Genomic DNA, 27,003 nt, shown 5'->3' with positions numbered 1-27,003 from the left:
GGCCAGACAGCATCCTGCAGATTCAGAGTGAGGTTAACAGACTTGGGGGAAGGAGGCCAGGAAGAGGCAATAATAAGGTGGCTTTACTTGGTCTGCATTAAATGCAAGCATGTTAAATTCATGAGTGAGAAATCCCCTGTTTTAAGTCTTTGTTTCAAACTTGGAATATATGGATTTCTCTCTTCTTTCCATGTGGACTTTGTTGAAAACCTCAGGTCAAGCCAACTTGAAAAAAAAAAAATACAGTGGAGTTACCTTCTATAGTATGACATCATGTCTCCTCTGTTTCTTATTATAAAGTTGAGTTTCAGATGTTAAAATCATATCCTCCTCGCCCTTCTTGGCTTTCTTTTTCCCCTCCCCCACAACAATTCCATCTTGGAATTCTATTGTTTTCACAGTTGAACCCAGACACAAAATTATTAACCTGACATTGGGAAAACATCTTCTGACTAAGAATTCAGCCTCTATAATTTTTAACTCTACAGAGTTTTGAGCATGTTTCTTTGCCAGCTGCAGACCTACATCTCATTTTTAACTTTCCAGTTTTACCCTAATTACAAGAGGCTATATTTTATAAAATGAAAAACTTTGGATTTGTTAGAAAACATTATGTAATTCAAATAAATTATATTTGAAATTATAATTTATAAAAATATACAATTTTTAAAATTTACAAAATAAATACTGATATAATTAAAAAATTTTAAAATAGTGGAAACATGCCATAATAATGGAACAATGTTTATTATTAGCACTGGAACATATAGAAAGGCTGTATAAAATTTTTGGCTACATGGTACAGTAGCGTCCAAGATTTTAATTAAAAAAAACCCCAGGCGCCTGGGTGGCTCAGTTGGTTAAGCGACGGCCTTCGGCTCAGGTCATAATCCTGGAGTTCCAGGATGGAGTCCCGCATGGGGCTCTCTGCTCAGCAGGGAGTCTGCTTCTCCCTCTGACCCTCCCTGCCCTTGTACTCTCTCTCTCTTATTCATTCTCTCTCTCTCAAATAAATAAAATCTTTAAAAAAAAACAACCGCAAATTATATTATTGAAATTTAGTTAAAAATTTTTTTAGGAATCAGAATTTATAGTGAAACTACAACTTGAAAGATAGCCCAAATTATTATTTGAATAAATGTAGTCCCTAGTACTTCATTAAAGAGGCATATTTGTCCAAGGTTCTTATTAATATCAGTGAAAAATAGCAAACTAGCCATTTCTAAAATAAGTTCTATTTTACAGAATTATGACGATGGGATATATGAAGCTGGCCTCTACCTCTATTCTGCCTTCTCTAAGCATCTATTCAGAAAAGCTGAAGAAAACTAGAAAGCAAGTAAAAGGAAACCAGCAGAAATATTGGTTATGGGAGGAATGTAACTGGCAGGTAAACTGCTTTAGGTGAGGATGGAGGGAAACCGATGGGAGAGCTGATTTATAAATATGCATAAAATGTTGTACCCTACAGAGAAAACACATCCTTTTTCATTGTCTGTGGGTATTTAAAAAATGTCTGATCATCTATTAAGGTATAAAAAATGTCAATATGTATGGAACCACAAAGACTCTGGACAGCCAGAGCGATCTTGAGAAAGAAGAACAAAGCTGGAGCAACACACTATTTCAAGATATACCACAAAGCTGTAGTAACCAAAACAATATGGAACTGGCACAAAAGTAAACACATAGATCAATGGAATGGAATAGAGAGCCCTGTAATAAACCCTCACTTATATGGTTAATTCATCTACAACAAAGGAGGCAAGAATATACAATGGGGCAAAGATAGTCTTCAATAAATGTTGCTGGGAAATTGGACCGCTGCATGCAAAAGAATGAAACTCAACCTTTTTTTTTTTTACACCCTACACAACAATAAACTCAAAATGGGTTAAGGACCTAAATGTGAGACCTGAAACTGTAAAACTCCCAGAAGAAAAGATAAGTAGTAATCTCTTTGATATCAGCTGTTGCAACACTTTCCCAGATAGGTCTCCTCAGGCAAGGGAAACAAAAGCAAAAATAAACTATTGGGACTACGCCAAGATGAAAAGCTTTTGCACAGCAAAGGAAACCATCAAGAACATGAAAAGGCAACCTACTGAATGGGAGAAGGTATTTACAAATGATATATCCAACAAGAGGTTAATATCCAAATATATAAAGAACTTATGTGACTGAACACCAAAAAAAAAAATCCTATTAAAATAGGCAGAAGACCTGAATAGACATTTTTCCAAAGAAGACATACAGATGCCCAACAGACATATGAAAAGATGCTCAGCATCACTCATCATTAGGGAAGTGCAAATTAAAACCACAATGAGATATATCACTTTACACCTGTCAAAATGGCTAGAATCAAAAAGATAAGAAATAAGTGTTGGCAAGGGTGTGGAGAAAAAGGAACCCTTGCACACTGTTGGTGGGAATGTAAGTTGGTGCAGCCACTGTGGAAAACAGTATGGAGGCTCCTCAAAAAACTACAAATAAAAATAGCATACTATCTAGTAATTCCACTACTGGATATTTATCTCCACACCGCAACAAAACTGAAAACACTAATTTGAAAGATATATATATATATATCCCTATGTTTATTGCAGCATTATTTACAGTAGCTGAGATATGAAAGCAATGCAAGTGTCCATTGAGAGATGAATGAATAAAGAAGTGGTATATATATACAATGGAATATTACTCAGCCATAAAAAGGATGAGGTCTTGCCATCCTTGGGACAACATGGATGAACCTAGTAATATGCTAAACAAAATGTCAGAGAAAGACAAATATCATATGATTTCACTTATATGTGGAATCTAAAAAGCAAAACAACGAATAAACAAAAAGCAGAAACAGACTCATATACAGAGAACAGACTGATGGTTGTCGGAGAGGAGGTGGTGGGGGGATGGGCAAAATGGGTGTAGGAACGTGGGAGACACAGGGTTACAATTATGGAATGAATAAGTCACAGGAATAAAAGGTAGAGCATAGGGAATATAGTCAATGGTATTGTAATAGTGTTGTATGGTGACTGATGGTAGCTACACTTTGGTGAGCATGGTGTAACATATAGCCTTGCCCAGTCACTATGTGTACACCTGAAACTAACAGAACATTGTGTGCCAAGTATACTTAAATTAAAACAATTGTCAATAAATTTAAAAACTAGGAATAATTCATATCCCATTGTTTGGGATATGAAACAAAATTAGAAATTAAAAATTAAATCAGCTTGCTGGAAACATTTTTAAAACTCTCTGGCAGGTATTGATTCTTTTCCCCTGTTTATCTGTTCTCCCATTTTACATAGTAATAGAATTTTTAATTTAGCACCTGGCCCACCAGGGAGAGACTACATGTGTCAGGATCCCTTGATTCTAGATGTGGCCATGTGACTAAATTCTAATGGGGATGGCAGTGATAATGTGCCATGTATACTTTGTTAGTCCTTTCCTTCCCTCTTCTCCTTCTGTGGACGGGAATATGGCTATGATGTTAAGGACTACTTCAGTGATCTGAAATCTTGATGTGGAAACTACATACTATGGAAACTGGTGGTATATATCTTAGCAAGATAAAGACTAAGCTGCCCTCAGCCCTAGGCTCCTACATGGATATTTTCCTGATTTCAGCCACTCTCAGGGCCTCTCACGGCAGCCAAACCTGACTTCTAACTAATATGTCTCTTTTCTTGAGTTAAGTAGGAAAAAAATTTGAAGCTGATGTTATTGGAAATGATGATGAGAACACTGAATATAAGATCTTACATAAAGGAAGCTAAAAGTATATCCAAAATGTGTTCTTGCAGTGCACTTCTATTAAACCAGAAAGAATGAAAATAAGCTATCATCATCAAAGAGTTGGAAAACAATCAAATTAATCTAAGGCAAGCAAGGGAAAAGGATTAAAGGTAAAAGCAGAAATTAATCAAGACAGATAAAACAGAAACCGCCAAGAAAGTTAGCTTGCCATGTACAAAACACATAGTATTATGAATTAAAATGGGATCTAACTTTAAATAATGGAATTATAAAAAATTTATAAGAGAATATGATATTTAATATTAACAAATATGAAAGCTGGCAAAACTGGCAGTTTTGTAGGAAAATATATATTGCTCAAATTGAGTCAGGATACAGAAAAATTGAATAGACCAATAACCTTCAAAAAGAATTTTCTCCAAGATGGATAAAGACCTGAGTCATTTTTATGTGTGAGTTTTTTCAAACCTTCCAATAACGGGCAATTGCCACAATACATGAACTATTCTAGATTCCATAAAAGGAAGGAAAATTCCCCAATTCATTGTTCAATGCTGGCTAAGCACTGATACCAAAATCTGACAAAGCATACAAAATTAAAATTAAAATTATGATCACTGAGGCCAAACTTCCTGAAATGCTTGCCACAGGAAAAAAATTCTCTATTTGCAATTACAGAGGCAAAAAATGGACCTAAAATGCTTGTGAAAAAAATAAAGCTATATATTTACAGTTCTAGAGGGAAAAAAAACTACCTAAATTCTTCACAAACCAAATGTAGAACTACATTGAAAGGAATATGATTTCTAGGAATCTGGAATAATTTATTTTATTATTATTATTTTTAAAGATTTTATTTATTTATTTGACAGAGAGAGAGAGAGCACAAGCAGGGAGAGTGGCAGGCAGAGGCAGAGGGAAAAGCAGACTCCCCAGTGAGCAAGGAGCCCGATGTTGGGACTCGATCCCAGGACCCCAGGATCATGACCTGAGCTGAAGGCAGTCGCTTAACCAACTGAGCCACCCAGGTGCCCTGGAATATTAGAAACTCTTTTAACATAACATATCATGGTATTATCAGGTCAAAGGAAGGAAACCATTTGAACATTTTAATAAATTGTTGAGATGAATTTTCTCTACCTATTTTCTATGCCTGGAGATGCAAAATTCTATACCCATCTATGATAAAATTCAAAGAAAACTAAGGATAGATGATAATATCTTAATATGAGAATGAATCTTTCTCTCAATCTAACATCAACATCCTACTAGTGGTAAATGCTAAAAGCATTTTATCAAGACTACAAAGAGGACAGGAATACTAGCTTTTGTCATTTTCTTCCTTTCATTTTTACTGATATATAATTGACATATGGCACTGTATATCGCTTTTTAAAAATAGCTTTTTGGTAGTTCAAGCCAAGAACAAGGGAATACTGTCATTATTTCTTAGTGATATTCTCAATGAAAACAAGCAAAACAACAGCAAATTCTAGAGAGAAAATAATGGAAATAAGTTAGTTAAAATAACTATACTATTATTTTCCTATATAGGAGCAACAACTCACTGGTGAGTATGATGGAAAAATATATAATTAAAATTTCTACAAAAGTACTTTTTAAATTAACTCAGGAAAAAATTTAATATGTAGACAGAGTATTCAACTAAAAATGAATAAATGGAGATAAAATGTGTTTCTGATAGGTTGACCCAATATATTATCAATTCTTCTTAGGTTAACTTATATATTTAATATGACTCTAGGGGTGCCTGGGTGACTCAGTCAGTTAAACCTCCGACTCTTGATTTCTGCTCAGGTCATGATCTCAGGGTTGTAAGATCAAGCCCTGTGTTGGGCTCCGCGCTGGGCATGGAAGCTGCTTAAGATTCTCTCTCTCCCTCTGCTCCTCCCCACGACACACTCTCTCTCTCTCTTCCCTTACCCTCCCCGCTCTGTCCCCCATGCACTCTCTCTCTCTCTCAAAAAAAAAATAATATGACTCTAAGCAAGACAGCAACATGAGTATTTTGGATCTATCAATTTTTTTCTTTGTGGAAGTATATGAAGTCAAGAATAGGCAATATATACGCAATAAACATTTTTAACAGTTTCCAGTGAGGCATATTAATATAGTAAAATGTACAAATTTTGATTTTATAACTCAATGAATTTTTATAAATGTGTATACCCCTTATGACCACTACACAAGGTAGAGAACATGTTCTTATCCCTAGAAAGTTTCCTTATGTTCCTTCCCAGTCAATAGCCCCAACCCAGAAGTAATTACACTGTGGTATCTATCATAGATTAGTTTTGCCTGGTACTGATTTATATAAAAATGCAGCCCTACAGTAGGGTTTTTTGACATACATCATTTTTTGTTTCTTCTCCTCCTCTATGGGGGAAAAATAACATTAAAATTGGAATAGGCTTGGGCGCCTGGGTGGCTCAGTCGGTTAAGCATCTGCCTTTGGCTCAGGTCATGATCCCAGGGTCCTGGGATCGAGTCCCGCATTGGGCTTCCTGCTCTGTGGGGAGCCTGCTTCTCTCTCTCCTCCCCACTGTGCTCTCTCTCACTATCTCTGTCTGTCTCTCAAATAAATAAAATCTAAAAAAAAAAAAAAAATTGGAACAGGCTTTTAAATGATAATTTAAAAAGGAATAAAAAAAATTAGAGAGTGAATTGCCTAAAACACAGTTAACATGAAGTATTTTACAAACCTGCTTTGCTTCCATTCAGTCTACTTCACTAGCTAATTTTTTCTGTGCCCATTTTGTGGTACTAATTTAAATAGTGTACCTTTGTGTAAATTGATGTTCCCAGAACTCACCAGACCATAGGTCTGGATGGGATGATTATAGTAATAAATTCTATTGGCACTTGCATAAGACTGACAAAGGGTGTCCAGCCTTTCCAAGTTTTACTTGGTTGGTTCTGTGGTGTCTTACTTTAGCTCGTGTTGTTCGACCCTGTGCACCCTTTTGATATCTGATGTTTATGAAACTTCCTGAGAATTGTAACTCAGCATCATCACTGCTGCTGGTGTCTGCCATGACACCGTTGATGACATTGACAAAAGATGGCACTCCTCAGGCCCTTGGGGTGCCTGAGGGACGCTGCAGTTCCTTTAGTCCTCACCAAATCAAAGCTATGCTGTGTGTGGGCAGGGGGAGGAGCCCGCACCCTTCCTGACTATATGTTACTCTTTGTCACCTGGGTAATCCTATGCTCCTTTTCCTTCCTTGGGGAAATAGCTCCTTTACCTCTTTCCTGCTGTCCACTCCAAGGTGCTAGGCTAGGAACCAAGACCGAGTTATACCCTTTTATTCCATCCCAATTAGAGAGTGGTCTCCCAAGCAAAGTTCATTTGAACTTTCTCCACACACAAATGAATGCAGACAAATGAACACCTAAGCTACCTAGTCTACCCCTTGTGTGTCATGTCCAAATCTGAATGAATCTCCTTTAGGATCATCTATAATACCCAAGAACACATTCCTAAGCTGAGTTAGAAATGAATGATGATCCATTCCATTACCAATTTTTGTGTTTTCCTTCACACATGGTGGAAACTCTACTTCAGCAGTGACCGTATTGCTAATACTTGTTTGACCTCAGCTAAAGCATTTTGCTCAGTGGCCCTCATTTCCTTTCTCCATATGACAAGTCACTATCTTTACCTATATTCTGGTGACATAGTGAAGTATAACTGATTGACTATAGTGAAACAAGTGGCAGAGAAGCCCAAGACAGGCGCAGTGAAAAATCTTAACACTCAACCCAGTGAATCAACTAAAGAGGCAAAATCTCCATAAGAAAGAGGACTGACCTTCTGAGCTTTTGCCCCTCAGGGAATATTAGTTTTACCTTTCCTGCTAACTTGGTGGCAACCAGGCTGGGAATTTGGGATAGATTATTTATTCAATGTGACAGCCCCACCTCCTCTCTCTCCCCCTCCTACCCTTTACCCACGACCTTTCCAGACTCTTCAAGGTTTTGTAAAACAAATGTAATCAAAGAATCAGACTTAAGTGACTAGGCATTGGTTACCTGAGTTACCTTTGTTTCTCTTTGTCTCAAAAAAAAAAAAAAAAGAAAAGAAAAGAAAACCCAAAAAACCCCACTTGTAAATATTTCCCTGGTGATCTTTACCTATGAACATTAATGGCAACAACAGCAGCCTTTTAAAAATGTTCAATTATCTCACTGATCCTCCGAAAAATAACCAAAGTTCTGTAGTTCCAACTGCCTGTGTGGTAGAAAGAAAAACGAATTCTCGAAAAAGGCCTATTGATTAGAGCTTTCTCTTGTTAAAAGAGAGATTGCACCACAGCAACTGAAAGATCACAAATCTCCCGCTTTTGGAACCAAAAGATAGAGTTATAATACCTTCAGAGAAATAAAACCTCCTCCCTCAATGAGCTACTCAAACACTGCCCTGCTTGAATAATGTGCTAAGTTAAGGAGGGAGGCCTGGGATGCAGTAATTACTCCAAGGAGGCTGCAGGGAAAGGAAAGTACATACCAGACACCTAATCATTTACAATTGAGTTTAATGAGGTAGTAATTTACAGCTTTGGGGGTGGAAGTATGGAAAGGTCCCTGCCAGGAACTGGGCAGACTCTTTTAAAATCCTGAAGTTTAATGAAGGCATTGGAGGGTGGAATCATAAGGCCAAACTTGTGTAATTCCATCTGCTTTGTGCTTGGACAGGAAGTAAATGACAGGGCACTTGGGACCTACATCTGGAAACAACATGTTTCAAAGGATTTTATAAATCCTAAAGTAAAAGAAGAAGAAGAAGAAAGAAGAAGAAGAAAAAGCAGAGGTGAAGGGGCATAGTTATGCGGGGGATGGAGAAGCACAACAGAGAAGGGTCAGTGCCAGGTTCTCAGTTTGAAGAAATAACATTTTCTAATGTCATGGTCAGTCATTGATAATAATTGACAAAACATGCTCATCAAGCCCTGTATGAAAACAGAAGCGACTGAGATTTCCTTTTTGGATTGGATTTGGGTGAAGACTACAAAGTAGTTCAGGGTCCACCGAACTTACCCGAACCTGCCCCCCTTGTCAGTCTTCCAGTAATGTTGCTGGTACCTTCTTTGTTGTCATCATTTCTTGGTTTGTAATTTACCAGGTTAATTAAACTTTTTGTTCAGCAGTACTTTTTAAATACAGCTAGCACACGAAGGGAGTTGGTTTTAAAGGGATGGAAAAGGCTCAAGGCACAATTAGGGAGTGTAGGGGGCAAAAAGTAGCTGCTAGACTGGCTTTTCAGTAAGTCATACCAATGCTTGACATATATATGTCAGGATTTGTTTTCTTCTCACTTGGGCTGGCTGTCCTTCATATTTCATTTTATGTTACCCAGTTTCAACTCTCTCAGGAGTAAACCTCATGCTCTCCAATGTCCAAATCCTCAAAAACATTCTCCTTTTTGTCACCAAGTCTTTTCATTCTTTCCTTCTCTTGTTTCTGAAAGTAGGGAAGAAAGTTGAAGGAACAAGGATGGTAGATCAAATGGAATAGAGAAGAGTCATTACATTTCTTGACTTTTAAGAGTGTGGATCCAGGTTAAAACTCATCCTTTCATCAGTCTGTTATAAAATATATAAGAAGGAGGTATTATGTGACTGTGTGCCAGGCAGGCAAGTGGTGTTAAAGGGAAACCAGACTCACTCACAGCCACCTATGCTACTTACCATGATCACAATCACATTCATAGCTGGAATCACTAATAACAGTGCTTGAGCATTTACTCTGTGGTAGGTGGTTTCCATGTATTATTTCATTAATTCTTTCGGTAACTCCGAAAGTATGAAACAGGCCATATTTTGTCCCATTTTGCAGATAAGAAAAGCAAGGCTCATAAAAGTTAATAGTTCAAAGATAGTAAGGATAGTAAGTAGAATAGAGAATTCAAACTCAAGTCTGTCTGATTTGAGAGCCTATAGTCTTAATTCCTTTGTTATATTGCCTTGAATTTTATATGTTTGGATATCAGATTGTAGGGACTTTAGAAAGATTTGATCACAAGGCAGAGTGAAAATCCTAATGACATTTAGGAAACCATTCCATTCCCCCCAAAAGCAAAAATTATATCTTTAAAGTATCTCATTTGCTATTTGGACTACTGAATACAGAAAAAAAGATTTTTTTTTTCTCATGTAATATCTTTTTACCACAGATTTTAGAATCTGGCTCAAAGAAAAGGGGAAATTGGTTTTCCAAAGCTTTATTTTCCTATTTTCCAGAGAATGAGTCGTTTTCCATGTCTTATTTTGAACAGTCTTTTGAACAGTCTTTTCCTGATTAAAAATCATAAGTAAGCTTTTTAGTTTCTCAAGATCTATAATCTACCTTTTGAAAGTCTGGGCAAAATCTGCACACTGGAATATTATTCTTTGGAAAGCTATGTATGCCTATTCACAATAGGAAACATGTGACAAGGTGTTTAGTTATGGTTTCAATCTGCATGAACTGGGGAGGGCTTTCAAGTTAAATAAATCTTCACATATGTGACAAAAACAAGCTTCCATACGCTATCGGTAATGCTGGCAGTGAAATCTGAAACCAGAAGTGCTAATGAGGGTGGAAAAAATTTGAAAATTTTGATATTAAGCTCTTATTTCTCTCTCTTTTTGGTCTGCAGACTTAACAGCCTGATTATTGGAGTTTTCTTTGGTACTGCTAATTTATTTTCAGTCTTAAGAACATTATACTGCTCATCTTAGAAAAGCCCATCTCTTACTTGGAAAAAGTATACTTAGTTAACCACAAATAAGACTATCATCTCTCTATAGAAGATCGTAGACCTACTAACGTCAGCAACCTCCCATTCCCTGGACCAGTGAGTACCAACTTGTGTTGGATTGTTGATATCAGATGTTACTTCCATGATGCAAGTTGTAATATATTTATCACCTCTCAAATGCCTTTGGCATGACTTAAACACAAATTAAAAATAAAAATTAAATCCACTTATCCACTTAAATCCACTTTGATTCTTTTTTTACCCTTCAAAGCAGTACACTAATGTCCCATTTATTTTAGCATGATTGGGGGCTGGGCTCTTCTATTAAATAGATTTCCCCCCCCCCCATAAATGTTACCTCTTCAACTGCAGGCTTTAAAACCTTGCAACCAGATTCTATGGATATCTCTAAAATGTGTGAGTTCCCAACTGCCCTTTTAAAATGGAAGATATGTTAATTAATTGAATTTAAATAAATTTTTCAAGTAAAAATAAATAAAATAGAAGATACTGAATACAACTCAGTCTTAACCTCATAACCTCAGATCATTGTTCTAAACAATTGTTGTCTTATGCTTCCCTGCATTCGACTGTCTTGCAGAAGAATTACTGCTGAGGTGTAAAGGGTTCATGAGGTGTGAAGGGCTGTGGTAAGGCTGAATGAAACCATAGTAGGTCATATAAATTCTTGCAAAGGCTTCTGGGATTGTGTGTGTGTGTGTGTGTGTGTGCGTGCAGGTGTGCTCCCTCTAGTACCTCCTAGTCTGTTGCTTTTAAGCTTCTGTGGTTGGAATACCTATCCCTAAACTTGAGGCCCCGAGAGAACCCACTAAGCTCCTCGTGTGTAAGCTTGGGCTTTGTGACCTCTGCTTAGGTCATTTAGAGGCTGTTGTTCCATTTCGCATTCTGGATTGTGTAGTAGATCTATGAGATTGCCAGATTACTCACCTCTGAGTAAGGAGGCAATTTCTCTCACGTTATACTGATTTTGCAAACTATTAAATGATTTCACAACTCTCCATGGCAAATCTTCCTCCTGTTATAGACCCTACATCACTAATGATACTGCCATCTATTTCTGTCACCTCACCAGAGGCCCAGGTTGTACCATGAAGCTTTGGGGTACACGAGGTGAAAGTCAGGTACAGCTGGGTTTAGACCTCTGCTCCAACTGGATAGTTGCATAATCTTAGGCATGGTGATTTATTCATCTCACTTATCTGTGTAACACAAATTTATTGTCTACTTGTGCCAGGCAATGTTCTGGGCCCTTGGGGTAGAGTTCCTGGAGACTACAGACTAGTTGGGGGAGAGAGGCAACAAACAAGCAAGTAAATATATGGTATATCAAATGGTGATGGGACAAGGGAGGTGAAGGATGGAGAGTGAGTGGGGGAGACAGGTTTGGGGATATTTATGAAAGCTGTTTCAGTGGAGTGGTTGGGAAGAGAGCCTGACAGGAATGCATTCAAAAGAGAATGGGAAGAGTGGGATTTGAGACACTATCTATAGGTCAACCTTTCATAGAATTTTTGCAGTAGAGGAAGGCAGAGACGTGTTGTGGTAGCTGGGAGGGAATGTGGGGTCAAGTGAGGGTTTTATTTTAAGATCTAGCATTTTTGTGCACTGATGTGAATGACTCAGTAGAGAGAGGGAAATTGAAGGTGCAGGGCAGAGAGGAAACAATTGTTGAGTAGTGTTCTTGAGTTGGCAAGAAGGATAAGATCTACCACACAGGTGGAGGGCTTGGCCTCAGCTCAGAGGCCATGAGTTTATCCATAGCCACAGCAGGGGTGGTGGAGAATAAGGGCACACATACCACATACCGATAAGTCAGGAGATGTGGTGATGGGAGTACGTCAAAACCTTTTCCCATCGCTTCTGTTTTCTCAGTGAGAAAGCAAGCAGTCTCAGCGTCTGAGATAGAAGAAGGGGAGGAAGTGTTGGAGGTTTGAGGAGACAGAAAAGGGTACAAACCAGTCATGGGGAGTAGGCAAGTGTGAGCTACTGAAATACAGTTGAACTGCCCAGAGGCTCTCAGGGACCATTTGAGATTAGTGATCATCAACGTAAAGCTGCTTGAGTTATTAGAAGTACTGGGATATTTCTGCCTCCATCCTCCCTTCTACATCCCCCTTCACAATTTTTTTTTCCTTGTTCCTCCACTCCTAGGAAAGTAAGTGAGTGGTTTCCTCTTCTGCACTTCCCAAACTGCTTACACACACCTTTATTCTAGCACTCTTCAATAAACTGCAATAATTTCTTTACATTTCTGCCTCCATTCTCTCCTCCACTATGTGTGAATTTCTATTCCCAGCCGCTAGTACGTTATCTTCTTATTATAGATTTTTGGGCAAATCTGTAATGAATGGAGGAAGGAAAGAAAAATAAAAATTCTGCCTCTTGGGGTGCCTGGGTGGCTCAGTCGTTAAGCATCTGCCTTCGGCTCAGGTCATGATCCCAGGGTCCTGGGATCGAGCGCACTGGGCTCCCTGCTTGGCGGGAAGCCTGCTTTTCCCTCTCCCGCTCCCCCTGCTTGTGTTCCCTCTCTTGCTGTCTCTCTCTCTGTCAAATAAATAAATAAAATCTTAAAAAAAAAATTCTGCCTCTTATTTCCATGTTCAGTCCTTACAGATGTCCTATTTCTGATATTCAAAGATTAAAAAACAAATCACCCTACACTTTGTGTCTCTAGAGATAGATTAACAGTGATTTTTCTTTGGATTTCCTTTGGAGATTCCATTTATTTTATTGAATATTTCTTATTTTTCTTCTGGTATGTCTGAGCGGTGAAGAATATTTCTTGGCATCCCTTTAACAAGACAAAGCCAGAAAAGATTTATTTTCTAACAACTGTTTCCCTTCCAGATAATGGCAAATTACATAAAACATTTCTAGGTCAACCAAGGCAACTGAGAAATTTTGACTTTGACCACGGCTGAGGCAATTTGCTGTGGAGATGGCTGGAGGCACACAGAGGCTCCTAAAGCCAGTTGGGGGGCTGTAATTGATTTCAGATGTGCTCTGAATAACACTGAAGATAAATGTCCCAGAGGTAGATTATTGGAGAGCTCTTTAACTGTTTCTAATAAAACTTTCTTAAAAATTCCAAGATTTTTTTTCCCTACAGATGCATATAATAATTCTAGCATGAACCAGTGGGCCTGAATGCAAACTACACGTTTGTTAATAATTTTTCCATTTCCCCTTAATTATGAAAGGAATTCATGGTTTTGGTAAGAAAGTTGAAAATCACAGATAACGATAAAGAGCAAAGTAGAAAGAATATTGGATATTTACATACATGTGTTTGTCTAGTTGTGATCTTACAGAATGCAGTTTTCTATATATTAATTTTATGTGATATATCCTGAGCCTTTGCTCTTGTCATTAAAAATTTTTCAAAGTATGAATTCAATAGTCTTATACTATTGTATAGTGTTTTTTTTGTTTTGTTTTGTTTTGTTTTTTCAGTTTTCCGTGTAGTCTTGGGGATTCACTGAGGTGTCTTGAGGGCCACCAAAGGGCTTGGGAGAAGCAAGAATTGGGAGGGAAGCTCTTGAGTCAATTGGGCTCAAGTCCCCCCTTGTGCTTTTCAAACAGCAGCTCCACACTTAACTAATTTATATATTGGGCTTCTGTACAGAATTCTCCTTGAAGAAGGGTTCCCAAGCATATCAGAATTTGAAATCAATTACTGGTGAGCCATAATTTATTTAACCATTTCCCCTTTGTTGCATATCCAGTTTTTCTTTCTTTTTTTTTTTAAAGATTTTATTTATTTATTTGAGAGAGAGAGAATGAGAGAGAGCACATGAGAGGGGGGAGGGTCAGAGGGAGAAGCAGACTCCCCACCGAGCAGGGAGCCCGATGTGGGACTCGATCCCGGGACTCCAGGATCATGACCTGAGCCGAAGGCAGTCGCCCAACCAACTGAGCCACCCAGGCGCCCGCATATCCAGTTTTTCTATAGTTTAAGTCATAGCATGGACCATTTTGTACATACATATATAGATTCACATGTAATTACATAATATAAATATAATATATTAAATATGATTATGTGTGTGATATAAATGAATATATAATATAAACATATAATTATTTCTCTGGGATACATAAAAAGATATGGACCCAGGTGGTGGGTCAGACACAGAGTGTTGTATTATGTTCCATAACATAAATATAGTCTGGAGTCTCGCTGTGTGCCTTCAACTCCTAATAGCAATGTGGGAAAGGACCTGTCTCATAGCACACAAATTACGTTTTCTTGGTGTTATTTTCCATTTGCTGGTTAAAAAGTAAGACATCACTGTTATTTTAATAAGCACTTATTTTATTATGGTAAGGCTATCCTTTTATTTACATGATTATAAGTGATATTTTCTTGCATGAATTTTCTTTGCTACTATTTTTATTGGGAGTAGTAGTGTTTTTCCAATGGATTTGAAGACTTAGAAGTATGCTTTGTATATTAAAGGTATCAAATTTTTGCCTTATTTGTGGCTACTTTTCCAGTTCGTCACTTAAGTGTTATGATATTTTTTATATCGTTTAACATACTTTATGGAGTTTAATTTATCACTTATTTGCTTTATGAATCTTTCCATGGCCTTCACACTTGGAAAATCTCTTTCCATTTGCTTAGACATCCATCTATAATTTCTGATAGTCTGATAGTTTCATTTAAAAAAAATTAACATGAATTCATAAGAGTTTCTTTGGGATTAAAATATGTTTTGTTTTAAATTTATAATAGCTAATTTTAGTGTCATTTTTTTGGATAACCCATACTAGTTTTGTTGGATTATTAATGTAGGAGAATGCATTGATTTTATATATTGACTTTTGTACAACAACTTAGTTAAACTGTGTTGACTTGCTCTGGTTGTTTATAGGGTTTCTTGGAGTTTCTAAATGTTAAAAAAATATCATCAGGAAATAATTGTTTTGTTTCTTTCTCTCCAACCCCTATATGCAACTTATCTTTTCTTTCCCTACCCCTCTGGCTAGGGCGTCTGGTACAATGTTGAATGGAAGTATTGATTGTGGGTATCCTTATCACGTTCAAAAGGAATGCTATGACTTCTCACCATTCAGGGTGATTGTTGTAGGCTTTCAGTAGATTCTGTTTATCAGGTTAAGGAAGTTCACTTTTATTTTTATTTGCTAAGAGTTCTTTAAAGGCATGAGTTATTTTTGAATAATAAAAAATCATTTCCCTCATCCACTATTTTATTTTGTTAAAGTGTTGGATTATACTAATTAGGTTCTCAGATGTGAACTGCATTTGATCGCCATGTATTATTTATTTTATACATGGCTGGATTTGATTTAATAATATTTTATCTAGATACTTTTTGATTTATATTTTTCAATAAGACTGGCTAATTCTTGCAGTAGTACTTCAGTATGCTTTGGAATCAAGATCATAAAAGCAATATAAAGTGAGTGGGGAGCACTCCTTTTTTTTTTTTTTTTTTTTATCTTTTGAAAGAGAATGTTTAATAGAATTAGTCTGCAAAACCAAATGGGCCCGAGTGTGGGCGCATGTGTGCACATGTATTTCATAATAGTAACATTTATTCTGGTAGGTTGTCTGCAGAGGTAAGACATGAGCAATGGGACAATGTATGCACATGAAAGTCCTCCAGTCAAGAGTTAGAGTCTATTTACCTTTTTTTGAACCTGGGCTGGTGTGTCTTGCTTTGGCCAATGGAAGCAGTTGTGGTTGTGAGGTGCTGTCGGCCTTAAAAGTCGAGGCAGCTTGGATTCTTGCCCTCTTGACCTATCAGCCACTGTGTAAAGGAACTCACACTAGATTACTGACAGGTGAAGAGTCCAGGCGAAGAGAGAAAGACTGATGGTTGGGGAGGGAGAGAGGTATGTGACCGGGAGAGAGAGAGAGAGAGAGAGAGAGAGAGAGGAGAGAGAAAGGGAGAAGGGGGAGGGTGGGGGAGAGGGAAGAAGGTCCAGCCAGTCTGAGTCCAGTCCCACCACCCCAGCTGAAGCACCAGACACATGGTGAAAGCCACCTTGGAACTTGAAAACCCCAGCTGAGCTGCTCTAGTCCACACAATGTGAGGGGGAAATAAGCTGTCTATTTGGAGCCCTACCACAATTTCAGAATCATGAGAAGCAATAAATGATTTTTGTACTAAATTCTAATGTTATACTTGGGTCTGTTTCTGTCTCTTATCATTTGTAGGATTGATATCATCTGTGTTTTTTTCTGCCCATTTCTCACATTGCTGTTAATATTATTACATTATATATTTTCATTTAGTAGTGCAGTTCCCCCTTTTTATTCTGGATTAAAAAAAAAAATTCCCATCTGTTTTTTCATTCAGGTAAACTTCAGAATATTTTTGTCAATTCCTTTTTTTAAAAAAAAAGATTTTATTTATTTATTATGAGAGATAGAGAGCGAGAGAGAGCACGAATGGGGGAGGCAGAGGGAGAAACAGGCTCCCTGCTGAGCAGGGAGCCAGACACGGGGCTTGATTCCAAGACCCTGGGATCATGACCTGAGCCAAAGGCAGACACTTAACTGACTGAGCCACCCAGGTGCCCCTTTTTGTCAATTTCCTAAACCCTTTGGAATTTCATTAGGATTGCATTAAAGTTATGAGTTATTTTGGGAAGAATATTTGCATGATTATCTTTACAACCTAAATCATGATTTGTCTTTTCATATTTTCAAATATTTTTATATTCCTTAGTAATTTTTATAGTCTTTACATTTTTTATTTAACCTTCATTCACTCATTCATTCATTACTAATTCAGAGGGCATATTTATTTTTTTTAATTTTGTTTTAATTCCAGCATAGTTAACATATCGTGTCATATTAGCTTCAGGTGTACAATATAACAATTCAACAATTTTCTACAGGACTCAGTGCTCATCATGATAAGTGTTCTCTTAATCCCCTTCACCTGTTTCACAGCCCCCCCCCCCCACCTTCCCTCTGGTGACCATCAGTTTGTCTCCATAGTTAAGAGTCTGGGTTTTTTTTTTAATTTCTTTTGGTTTTTGTCTGTCTCTCTTGTTCACCCTTTTGTTCATTTGTTTTATTTCTTAAATTCCACAAATGATTGGAGGGAGAGATGAACCATGAGAGACTATGGACTCTGAAAAACAAACAGGGGTTTAGAGGGGACAGGGGAGGGGGGATTGGTTAGCCCGGTGATGGGTATTAAGGAGGGCACGTACTGCATGGAGCACTGGGTGTTATACGAAAACAATGGATCGTGGATCACCACATCAAAAACCAATGATGTATTGTATGGTGACTAACATAACATAATAAAATTTAAAAAAATTATTAGGTAAAAAAAGATATTTACTGCAATATTGTAACAGTAAAGAATTGAACCTCATTCAATAATAGTGAAATGATTAAATGCATGTAATATATTTATAAAATATTATATTTTGTACTTGCTAGAAATGACACAATGTGACACCAATTTTATAAAACATGTAGTACATATTGAAAGACCTGAAAGAAATTAACCTAGATATTAACATGAATTAGTAGCAGCTCTCTCTAGGTGTTAGAATTATGACTGATTTTTATCTCTTCATTACTTTTCTTGGAAGTGTTGCACATCAGTCTGTCAGAATATGTGATGTAAATTAATAAATAATAAACATTTATTGAGTAAAAAAAAATTCCACAAATGAGTGAAATACGGTATTTTTCTTTCTCTGACCAACTTATTTCACTTAGTGTTCTACCCTCTAGATCTATCCATGTTGCTGCAAATAGCAGGATTTCATTCTTTTTAATGGCTGAATAATATTCTATTATATGTATATATATGTATGTATATATACATACCACATCTTCTTATCCATTCATCTATTGGTAGATACTTGGGCTGCTTCCATAATTTGGCTATTGTAAATAATGTTGCAACAAACATTGGGGTACACATATCTTTTTGAATTAGTGTTTTCCTTTTCTTTGGGTAAATACCCAGTAGTGTGATTTCTATGTCATATGGTAATTCTATTTTTAATTTTTTGAGGAACCTCCATACTGTCTTCCACAGTGATTGCACTTGTTTCCATTCCCACCAATAGTGCACAAGGGTTCCTTTTTCTCCACAACCTTGTTAACACTTGTGTCTTTCGTTTTTGTTTTTAGCCATTCTGACACGTGTGAGGTAATGTTTCATTGTGGTTTTGATCTGATGATGAGCGAAGTTGAGCATCTTTTCATGTGTCTTTTGGCCATCTGTATGTCTTCTTTGGAGAAATGTCTGTTCATGTCTTTTGCCCATTGTTTAATTGGGTTATTTGATTTTTTGGTGTCTGAATTGTTTAAATTCTTTATATATCTTGGATACTAATACTTTATTGGATATGTCATTTGAAATTCTTTATTGGATATGTCATTTGAAAATATGTTCTCTCGCTCATTAGGTTGTCTTTTAGTTTTGTAGGTTGTCTCCTTTGCTGTGCAGAAGCTTTCTATTTTGATGTAGTCACAATAGTTTATTTTTGCTTTTGTTTCCCTTGTCTCAGGAGACATATCTAGAAAGATGTTGTTATGGCCAATGTCAGAGAAATTACTGCCTTTGCCCTCTTCTAGGATTTTTATGGTTTCAGGTCTCACATTTAGGTCCTTAATCCATTTTGAGTTTATTTTCGTGTATAAGAAAGTGGTCCACTTTTATTCTTTTGCATGTTGCTGTCCAGTTTTCCCAACACCATTTGTTAAAGAGGCTATCTTTTCTCCATGGCATATTCTTGCCTCCTTTCTTGAAGATTAATTGACCATATTATCATGGGTTTATTTCTGGGCTTTCTATTCCATTCTGTTGATCCATGTGTCTGTTTTTGTGCCAGTACCAATACTGTTTTGATTGCTACCCCTCTGTAATATAACTTGAAATCTGGCATTGTGATACCTCCAGTGTTGCTTTTCTTTTTTGAGATTGCTTTGGCTATTTGGGGTCTTCTGTGGTTCCATTCAAATTTTAGGTTCGTTCTCATTCTGTGAAAAATGCTGATGGTATTTTGATAGGGATTGCATTAACTCTGTAGATTGCTTTGGGTAAATATGGACATTTTAACAGTATTTGTTCTTCTGATCCATGAGCATGAAAAAGATGTGTGGCATGACTTTGATCTTTTTGAATTTGTTTCCAGTTGTTTGTGTCATCTTCAATTTCTTTTATTGATGTTTTATAGTTTTCAGAGTACAGGTCTTTCATTTCCTTGGTTAAGCTTATTTCTAGATATTTTATTATTTTTGGTGCAATTATAAATGAGATTGTTTTCTTCTCTTTCTGCTGCTTCGTTAGTAGTGTATAGAAATGCGACAGATTTCTATACATTGATTTTGTATCCTATAACCTTACTAAATAGTAGTTTTCATTGGAGTCTTTTGGGTTTTCTATATATAATATCATGTCATTTGCAAATAGTGGAAGTTTTACTTTTTTCTTACTAATTTGGATGCCTTTTCTTCCTTTTTCTCATGTGTGTGCTGTGGCTAGGACTTCCAATACTATGTTGAATAAAGGTGGTGAGAATAGAAATCCTTGTCTTGTTCTTGACCTTAGGAGAAAAGCTCTCAGTTTTTCCCATTGTATATGATGTTCACTGTGGGTTTTTCATCTAAGACCTTTATTATGTTCAGGTATGTTCTCTCTAAATCTACTTTGGTGATGGTTTTTATCATGAATGGAATTTATACTTTGTCGAATGCTTTTTCTGCATCTTTTGAAATGATCATATGGTTTTTATCCTCTCTCTCAATTGATGTCATGTATCATGTTGATTGATTTGAGAATATTGAACCACTCTTGCATCCCTGGAATAAATCCCACCTGATTGTGGTGAATGATTTTTTTTTTTTTAAAGTATTGTTAGATTCAGTTTGCTAGTATTTTGCTGAGGATTTTTTTCGTCTATGTTCATCAGAGATATTGGCCTGCAGTTCTCTTTTTTTGTGGGATGATTATCTGGTTTTGGAATTAGGGTAATGCTGGCCTCATAAAATGAATTTGGAAGTTTTCCTTCCTCTTCCATTTTATGGAAAAGTTTGAGAAGAATAGGTATTAACAATTTTTTAAATGTTTGGTAGAATTCACCTGTGAAGACATCTGGTCCTGGATTTTTGTTTGTTGGGAGTTTTTTGGTTACTAATTCAGTTTCCTTGCTGGTAATTGGTCTGTTCAAATTTTCTATTTCTTTCCACTTCAGTTTTGGTAGGCTGTATGTTTCTAGGAATTTATCCATTTCTTCTAGGTTGTCCAATTTGTTGGTATATAATTTTTCATGATGTTCTTTTAAGATCTTCTGTATTTTTGAGGTGTTGGTTGTTATTTCTCCTCTTTCATTTCTAATTTTGTTTATTTATGTCCTCTCTCTCTTTGATGAGTCTGACTAGAAGTTTATCAATTTTGTTGGTCTTTTCAAAGAATTAACTCCTGGTTTCATTGATTTGTTCTATATATATATTTAAAAGATTTTATTTATTTATTTGAGAAAGAATGAGATAGAGAGAGAGCATGAGAGGGGGGAGGGTCAGAGGGAGAAGCAGACTCCCTGCTGAGCAGGGAGCCTGATGCGGGACTTGATCCTGGGACTCCAGGATCATGACCTGAGCCGAAGGCAGTCGCCCAACCAACTGAGCCACCCAGGTGCCCCAATTTGTTCTATATATATATTTTTTTTTTTTTTTAAAGATTTTATTTATTTATTTGAGACAGAGAGAATGGGAGACAGAGAGCACATGAGAGGGGGGATGGTCAGAGGCAGAAGCAGGCTCCCTGCCGAGCAGGGAGCCTGATGCGGGACTCGATCCAGGGACTCCAGGATCATGACCTGAGCCGAAGGCAGTCGCTTAACCGACTGAGCCACCCAGGCGCCCTTGTTCTATATTTTTTAAGTTTTTATTCTATATCATTTATTTCTGCTCTAATCTTTATTTCCTTTCTTCTGTTGGTTTTGCATTTTGTTTGTTCTTCTTTTTCTAGGTCCCTTAGGTATAAGGTTATTTATTTGAGGTTTTTCTTGCTTCTTGAAGTAGGCCTGTATTGCTGTAAATTTTACAACTGTTTTTGCTGCATCCCAAAGATTTTGAACCATTGTGTTCTCTTTTTCATTTATCTCTATGTATTTATTTCCACTTTGATTTCTTGGTTGGCCCATTAATTGTTTAGTAGCATGTTATTTAACCCCCATGTATTTGTGGTCTTTCAAAAGTTTTTCTTGTGATTAATTTCTAGTTTCATTGCATTGTATTCAGAAAAGATGCATGGCATGACTTCGATCTTTTTGAATTTGTTGAGACTTGTTTTGTGGGCTAATATGTGATCTATTCTGCATACCTGAAAAGAATGTATAGTCTGTTGTTTTAGGATGGAATGTTTGGAAGATATCTGTTAAATCCATCTGGTCCAGTGTGTCATTCAAAACCAGTTTCCTTGTTGATTTTCTGTTTGGATGATCTGTCGATTGTTGTAAGTGGGGTGTTAAAGTCCCCTACTATTATTATATTACTATAGATTAACTCCTTTATGTTTGTTATTAACTGTTTTATGTATTTGGGTACTTCCATGTTGGGGGCATAAATATTTACAATTGTTATGTCTATTTTTGGAATGTCCTCTTAATGATTATATAATGTCCTTCTTTGTCTCTCATTACAATCTTTGTTTTAAAGTCTATTTTGCCCAATATAAGTATTGCTATTCTGGCTTTCTTTTCACATCCATTTGCATGGTAAATGTTTCTCCATCCCCTCACTTTCAATCTACACGTATCTTTAAGTCTGAAATGAGTCTCTTCTAGGCAGCATATAGGAGGGTCTTGTTTTCTTTCTTTCTTTCTTTCTTTCTTTCTTTCTTTCTTTCTTTCTTTCTTTCTTTCTTTCTTTCTTTCTTTCTTTCTTTCTTTCTTTCTTTCATCAATTCTGTCACCCTGTCTTTTGATTGGAGCACTTAGTCCATTTAAATTCAAAGTAATTATTGATAAGTATGTATTTATTCCATTTTGTTATTTGTTTTGTGGTTGTTTTGTAGATGTTCTCTGTTCCTTTCTTCTTTTGCTCCCTTCTCCCACCATAAGTTGGCTTTCTTCAGTGACATGCTTGGATTCCTTTCTCTTTATTTTTTTACATATCTATTACTGGTTTTTGATTTGTGGTTACCATTTGGTTTGCATGTAACATCTTATGCATATAATAGCCTATATTAAGTTGATAGTCACTTAAGTTTGAACCCATTCTTTACTTCTCTCCTCCCCACATTTTAGGTATATGGTGTCATACTTTACATCCTTTTATCTTGTGAGTCCCTTGACTGATTTTTATGGATACACTTACTTTAACTACTTTTGTGCTTCCTACTTTTCTTACTTTTACTTATGATCTTTCTTTTCCACTCAGAGAGTCCCCTTTAACATTTCTTGTAGGGCTGGTTTAGTGGTCATGAATTCCTAACTTTCATTTGCCTGGGAAACTTGTTACCTCTCCTTCAATTCTGAATGATAGCCTTGCTAGAGAGAGTATTCTTGGCCACAGAGTTTTTCCTTTCAGCACTTTGAATATATCATGCCACTCCCTTCTCGCCTGTAATGTTTCTGCTGAAAAATCCGCTAATAGCCTTATGGGGTTTCCCTTGTATGTAAGTGCTTTCTTTTTTCTTGCTGCTTTTAAAATTCTCTCTTTATCACTGCTTTTTTGCCATTTTAATTATTATTATGTGTCTTTTTGTGGGTGTCCTTGAGTTAATTTTGTTGGGTTATCTCTGTGCCTCCTAGATCTGAATTTTTGTTTCCTTCCCCAGGTTAGGGAAATTTTCAGCTATTATTTCTTCAAAGAAATTTTCTGCCCCCCTTTTCTCTTCTTCTTCTGAGATCCTTATAATATGAATGTTATTGCAGTTGATGGAGTCACTGAGTTCCCTAAGTCTGTCCTCATTTTGCATAATTCTTTTTTTCTCTCATCTGCTCAGTTTGATTACTTTCCATTAGTCTATCCTTCAGGTTGCTTATTTGTTCTTCTGCTTCCCCTAGCCTGCTATTTATTCCATCTAGTGTATTTTTAATTTCAATTATTGTGCTCTTCATCTCTGATTCTTTTTTATCTCTTTGTGAAGGGTCTCACTAATGTCCTCCACTCTTTTCTCCAGTCCACTGAGTATGTTTATGATCATTAGTTTAAATTCTCTATCAGGAGTATTACTTATCTCCATTTTGCTTAGGTCTCTTGCTATAATTTTGTACTGTTCTGTCATTTGGGACATGTTCCTCTGTCTTACCATTTTGTCTAACTCTCTGTGTTTGTTTCTGTGTTAGGAAAGTCAGCTAAGTCTCCTGCTCTTGAAAGTGTGGGTGGAGCATGAACTTTTAACTAGGTGGTAGTGGTCCTCTGCCAGAGGGGATATGCCTCTGCTGCCAAGACATAGCCAGTGGAGGCCAATCTGCAAAGCATGTGTGGGTGGGGCATGCAGTGCCTGCAAGTTTTGTGAACTAGTCCTCTTCCATAAGGGACTTGCAGCTGCCACTGAGACCAGGGCTGGTCAGGCCCATCTGCAAAGCATGTGGGGGCAGGTGTGCAGTTTTAACAAGGTGCGTACATACTCTGTGGGAGGTGACTGGTGGCAGGCACCAGGACTGAGGCCCTGCAATGCAGGTGGTTGGGAGACTTGGTGTTGGCAAGATTTGTTCCAGTCTTCCAGGGGAGGGGACCCACAAAACTAGGACTGAGGTTGGCTGGCTGGAGGGGGTGGGACACTGCATAAGCAAGTTAGGTAGTGAATGCTGGTGCCATGCTGGTTCCTGCAGGTGGCCATGTGTTTTTGCTAGGGGGTGGAGGGGGTGGAGGTGGAAATGGCACCTGCCAGCTCCTTTTTTTCTGGAGGAGTCTCCCAGTGATCTCTGTCCTTCTGGGACAGTAAATAATTCTTCCTCCCATGCCCCAGGCATTTTTCAAACTGATGCTTCTATGCTGAATTTCTGTAGGCTGTTTGTTGTGCTCTCTCCTTAAGGGTGGGGCCTTGGCTTCCTATCGCCCTCTCTCTCTCCCAGAGCTGAGCCTGCTGATTGTTAAAGTTCCGGGCTTTAAGTCCCACTGGTTGTGAGAACTCATGAAATTTGGCCCCTCTAGATTTTGCCAAATATTATGGGGATTCATCTTCCCTGTGCAGGCTTCCCAGTGTGATAGTCTTTTTCTCTCCCTTCTCCACACCAGTGGCTCCCTCCCTCCTGCAGACAGTCCCACGTGTCCGTTTAGTTTCCCACAGAGTCTCTGCCCTTTCTACCCAATCCGATGTGGCCTCTTCTCTGCATTTAGTTGTGGAGTTTGTTCTTCCAGTCTTTGGGTCATTTTCTGCATTATTTACACAGATGTGAGTGTTATCTAGTTGTATGCATGGGAGGAGGTGAGCTCAGTGTTCTCCTATTCTGCCATTTTCCCTGGAACCAGAGGGTTTCTTTCTTCTTTCTTTCTTTCTTTCTTTCTTTCTTTCTTTCTTTCTTTCTTTCTTTCTTTCTTTCTTTCTTTCTTCCTTCCTTCCTTCCTTCCTTCCTTCCTTCCTTCCTTCCTTCCTTTCTGAGAGAGTACAAGCAGGGGACAGGGGTGGGAGGGAAAGGGAGAGAGACAATCTTAAGCAGGCTGCACACCCAGCATGGAGCCCCATGTGGAGCTCGATCTCAGGACACTGAGATCATGACCTGAGCCGAAATTAAGAGTCTGACACTTAATTGACTGAGCCTCCCAGGTGCCCCGGAGGGCACATTTCTTATTAAACTCAAATTTGCAGCCCACCACTAGCAAGTGTATAGGATTTTATAGAATGTTCTTTGTATACTAATCCTATCACCTGGTATTATTTTATTCTCTATTTCACCCTCCTTTTCTATTTATTTTATTGTGATTTTGATATATCAGAGCCACCTGGAATCATACTGCATACATTAATGACTGAACCTTTATACCCACAGCTTGCTAGGTCATTGGATACAGGCTGCTCTGAGAAGGGTATGACCATGGGGGAAGCAGTTCTAGGTAGAGGAGGCTGACCCTGAAGTTTCTGTCAGCTGGAGGCTCGCTGCTAGCCATATTCCTCTTAGCTGAGCAGTGAATCCATTCTTGAAGGGGGACCTGGACAGTGTATTGCTGTGTTCATCACAGTTCTGAGAAACTTGGGGAGGTCATATCCTTGCGCCCAAATGGGGGTGGACAGAGTGGTTCTCTATAACATCTGCTGCTTCTTGCTCTTTTGAATTCTGTTTTTCTCAACCACAGCTTTTCCTCTTTTCCCTGATGGGTGTTTATTTAACTTGCTTTAAAGTCACTGGAGAAGCTTGACTTACAGCTTTGATGTGAAGAGTGACTGCAAGACCCTCAGCATGTAGCTGTTCACACATAAGCCACAGCAAGGCACAGGCCCGACAGAGCAGGAGGCCCCATTTCTGGCCCTGGAAGGAGATCCCAATTAAATTGTATTCATGGCTTTACATTTAATTAAAACCTTTTGGCATGCCACTTTTATTGTTTCATCTTTCTGCGGTGTTTTTGTGGCTTGAAGATTTGCATGCAGCGCTAGCTCCTAGACTAAGTAAATAGACCTAAAATCTCATTAATGCATTGTTGGCTGACATTTGCATTTCTCTCCATCTAGAAGGTGATGTCTCTGATATTTTCAATGGACATTTTGTTCCTGAAGTAGTTTAATAAAATTCATCTGACGCCATCATTTTTTTAAAGTCCATAAATAGGGGCACCTGGGTGGCTTAGTCGGTTGAGCATCTGACTCTTGATTCTGGCTTGGGGCATGGTCTCAGGGTCCTGAGGTCGACCCCCCCCCGTGTCGGGCTCCATGCTCAGTGGGGAGTCTGCTTTTCTCTCTCTCCCTCCCCCTCTGTCCCTCCCCCTGCTCACGCAGTCTCTCTCTCTAAAATAAATAAATAAATCTTTTAAAAAAATAAAAATAAAAGTCCATAAATAAAACAAAATTACTTTTCTCTTTTTACATTACCTGTTTCTCAAATCATCTCAATTAAACATTTTCCTTAGGATCATTATCTAGGGAAAAGAAGACAAATTTTGAAATGGATGTGAGGGTAGCAGAACCCCAAATAGGTTTTTATTAAAATAAATTATGTAAATAAGTTATTTATGGCGTTATGTGAATATAGAAATATAAAAAATCTACAACCAGATATTCTAAGCTAACTAATTTAAAACAGTAATCTGTGATTAAGGTATTTTAAACACTCTTGGTAATGGCAACTTTTTAACAATGCCTACTTAGATTTTGTGCTACCAGATTTGCTTTTAAAACTCAGTGTATGGGGGCGCCTGCGTTGCTCAGTTGTTAAGCATCTGCCTTCAGCTCAGGTCATGATTCCTGGGTCCTGGGATCGAGTCCCGCACGGGCTCCCTGCTCCATTGGAAGCCTGCTTCTCCCTCTCCCACTCCCCCCTGCTTGTGTTCCTGCTCTCGC

At 37.7% G+C, this 27,003-nt stretch overlaps 1 protein-coding gene across 7 annotated transcripts in view; it reads left to right on the top strand.

Annotated features, from left to right (window-relative positions):
• LPAR1 (lysophosphatidic acid receptor 1) overlaps positions 1 to 27,003 on the top strand; it is a 297,361-nt gene that overhangs the window by 57,774 nt on the left and 212,584 nt on the right. For 4 of the 7 annotated variants that reach the window (XM_064579691.1, XM_064579692.1, XM_045882908.3 and 1 more), the window contains one exon: positions 1,246 to 1,404. The exons of 2 other annotated variants lie outside the window; for them this stretch is intronic. The gene's annotated coding sequence lies outside the window, so the exon portion shown is untranslated. The remainder of the gene's footprint in view (positions 1 to 1,245; positions 1,405 to 27,003) is intronic. One more of the 7 variants, XM_045882909.3, reaches the window with a different exon arrangement.

Source organism: Mirounga angustirostris, unplaced genomic scaffold, assembly GCF_029215605.1.
Source record: "Mirounga angustirostris isolate CCGP_5_RB_7025 unplaced genomic scaffold, mMirAng1.0.hap1 SCAF_15, whole genome shotgun sequence".
Lineage (NCBI taxonomy): Eukaryota > Metazoa > Chordata > Mammalia > Carnivora > Phocidae > Mirounga > Mirounga angustirostris.
The sequence above is the reverse complement of the archived record's forward strand: the minus strand, read 5'-3'. Positions and strand labels throughout refer to the sequence as shown.